This window comes from Parasteatoda tepidariorum, chromosome 4 (assembly GCF_043381705.1).
Source record: "Parasteatoda tepidariorum isolate YZ-2023 chromosome 4, CAS_Ptep_4.0, whole genome shotgun sequence".
In the NCBI taxonomy this organism is placed as follows: domain Eukaryota; kingdom Metazoa; phylum Arthropoda; class Arachnida; order Araneae; family Theridiidae; genus Parasteatoda; species Parasteatoda tepidariorum.
Window position 1 is genome coordinate 18,845,308 of NC_092207.1, and position 3,661 is coordinate 18,848,968.

Below are 3,661 nucleotides of genomic sequence, written 5' to 3' on the forward strand. Positions count from 1 at the left end.
AAAAAAATAGAATGTTCAAAACTAACTTTATTCACGAGTTATTAAAATTATTTTGCTCTTTTTTTTTTCATGGAGGAAGAGAGGAAAAGGAGCCCATTTTATAAACAAGAAAATTTTATTGTATAGTAAATCGATATCTTTGATAATAAATGAGTTAAAATCTTGGCTGAAACTATTAACTGAAGTAATTGGTTACCCCATCTGGTGATGCTTATAAAAAGTAAATGTCATTTGCTTTTACGTAGGTACCTACCACTACAACTATTCAATTTCCATTCACTTGTATATAAGACATGATGTAGATGTTAACTTGATTTTAACACTTTCGAAATATGACAGTTGACGTTTCGGTAGCATACAGCCTCAAAATATTCACAGGAATACTTAATGAAAAAGAAAAATATATTAGAAATATTTAATGAAAGCAATATAGTACTTAAATAATGAACTGTGTTAATACGTCATGCGCTAATCTACTCCCGATCGATGATTAAATATTATCAACCGTAAAATCATTGTTTTTAAAAAAGTTTCTTTATCATATAAAAGTCATTAAATCTTTAGACTTTCGTGTTTTTATTTCTGAAAATTCTTCCGAAATTATAGGATGAGATCTAAGCTTTTCCCATGAATTAATTTTACTTCAAAAAACATTTATTAAAATATTTTATTTCCAATACTTAAAAAATTTTCAATCTTCATAATACATTCATTTTTTACTCTACTTTTTTAATTTCATTTTATACTATGTTTTTATACTTTTTCATTCAATTAATAGCAAAACATGTTACAAAATAGTGACTATTTAGTTGCACTAAACATTTGCAGCAGAGTTTTTGATAGTTTGCATTATATTTGCTTATTCTGTTAATAGATGGCTGCACCAGTTATTTAAAATTAGGAATTATAGTTGCTTTCTACTGAATGGAGATGTATATTGTCAGCAAATGGCACTGAGATGTAATGTAATTGAATTTTTTGCGTGGACCATCTGTAAAAAAAATAATAAAATATATAAGGGGTGATGTTATTATTTTCAATAATAAAAGCCCTTACATATATCTCTTGATCAGACTATCAGAGCCTGATCTAGAAATGCGGGGGCCCTAGGCACAAAATTGCTAGAAACTTTCATGAAGTGTTCTAAAATTATTTATAATACATGTAAATTTGTAGTAAATTTGAACTTAAGTATATATATTTATTTAATTTTTGTTAACTCATAACTCTAATAGACAATTCTTAAGAAAAAACACGAAAAGAAATTTGTAACATTTAGGGGCCCCCTAGGCCAGCGGATTAAGCGTACACGGGGTCCTTAGATTTAATTTTTTCCTCGTATATTTTTTATTTATTCAAACATAAAAGTATTTATACATCTTTTCATTTAAAGAAGCATATTTAAAATTAAAATAAATAATAAAGAATTAAATTTTACTTTGTTTTATTAAATTAGAACTAAAAAATAATCATAAGATTTTGAAAAATCATTGTTTTTTCTTAATTTTTTAAATTTTTTTCTTCAAAAAATCCATTTTAAGGGGGGTTTTAATTATTGGGGNTTAAGGAAGCATATTTAAAATTAAAATAAATAATAAAGAATTAAATTTTACTTTATTTTATTAAATTAGAACTAAAAAATAATCATAACATTTTGAAAAAATTTGAAAAATCATTGTTTTCTTAATTTATTTTTAAAAAATCCATTTTAAGGGGGCCCCTAATCATTGGGGGCCACAGGCCATGGCCTAGTCTGGCCTAATGGGGAATCCGGCCCTGGCCTGCTCCTCTCTGGCCTAACGAATCAGGCGCTGCTTTTCGTTATTAAATTTACAGATAATATAAAAGATCATTAACTGAAAAATAAACTTTAATTACTCTTTATGTTTCTTTAACTATTATAATTAACATGCATAAGTGTTAATCCATCAGCAGCAAATGTTTGTTTCCCATTAGTATATCCCAAATATTCATCATAGAGAAGTCTCTGTGGAAAACATTTGATATTGTGCGTACTATTTACATTAATTTATTTCTATTTTTTATTATTTTTTTACATACTTTCTGGCCGAAATTCAATGAGTCATAGAAAAATTCCTTAAAATAATTAGAAGTGATTTTATTACTAACATTTCATTTTTGCTTTTTACTATTATAATAATGCAATTTAAAAAAAGAAATCAGAATCAGGAAATTTGAATACATTTTTTGAAACTATTATACTCTTTGTAACTTAGGCAGCAAAATGTACTTCAAGTTGTGAAAAATAAAACTGATATTATAACGTTTAAATTTTTTTTCTTCTCTTTTTGATAAAATCAATTGCATACACAAATTTACATTTACTTTCATATTGCTTGAAATATGAATTGTTGAGGAACGCTTGCTGTTTTCCTAATTTCCTATCTAATTCATTATACTTGTGTTAAAAATGAACCAGTTTTTAAAACACAATCCCAGTATACTGGGTGTGGTACACTAGTACCAGTATATGCTGGCTCTATACCAGTATATGCTGGCTCTAGTATGATACCAGCTATTGAAACAAAAGTTTAGGTATTATACCAGAGCCCGTATCCTGCTAGCTTGTGAAACACACCAGTTCCGGTATGATATCGGATTTTGTTTGGTCCGGTATCATACTGGAATCAATTTGATGCCGGCTTATGAATCACCGGTACCGGTATGATACCGGACCCAGTATTATACCGAAATGAGTTTGATACCGGCTTTTGAAACACCGATTCCGGTAATTATTTCCAATTGGGAATCCTTCATCGAGAGAGAAATCATAAACCCTTTGGTTCAGAAGGTCACCGGTGTCCCTTTTAAATACAGAACACTCCCGATATCTCGAACTTCTATATCGCGAAAACCTCGTTTCTGGCCGTCTAATTACAAGTCAAAACATATTTTTGCATTTCTTAAATATAAAAAAAAACACTCTCTCTCTCTCAACGACGGTTATAAAATAAAATAAAAATATTAAAAACGGTATAGTAATTACTAAAAAAAAAATCTGTTAAATTATCGAAATTATATTTGCAGTAAAAAAAAAAAAATTTAAAAAAAAAGTTATTTGATTGACAAATTTTTTTTAATTCATATTCAAAATTTTATCAATGATTAAGCTTGTAAATTTAAGATTAATTAAATTATTGTATGGAAGTGAGCCATCAGTCCATACTTACCAAGGGACGCATGAGTACCTATCTGGAACCAATCTATTCCTATTTCATATCTATAAATTATTGAAATTCTAAATATAATATTTTTCACTTATTTTGACTTACATTAATACAAAATAATAAAGGGGAAAAAAATACGAAAAATGTGTTTAATATTAAAATTCTTCAAAGGGTAAAACCTCGTCCAAACTTAATATTTTACCTTAAAGACATTGGATTTTTTACATCGATCAAGTTCAAATTTTTATAAATTAACCAGTTTAATCTAGTTATATTAATAATAGCCAAATTACTTCAGTTTTTTTTTTTTTTTTTTTTTTTTTTTTTTTTTTTTTTTTTTTTTTTTNTTTTTTTTTTTTTTTTTTTTTTTTTTGACCTGATGGTCCCCTGCGGTGGAGAATATAACCCAAGGAATCATTGGCTCCTATGAATTTCTGAATTTCGCTTCTTATCTATTTTGTATTGCCTACGCA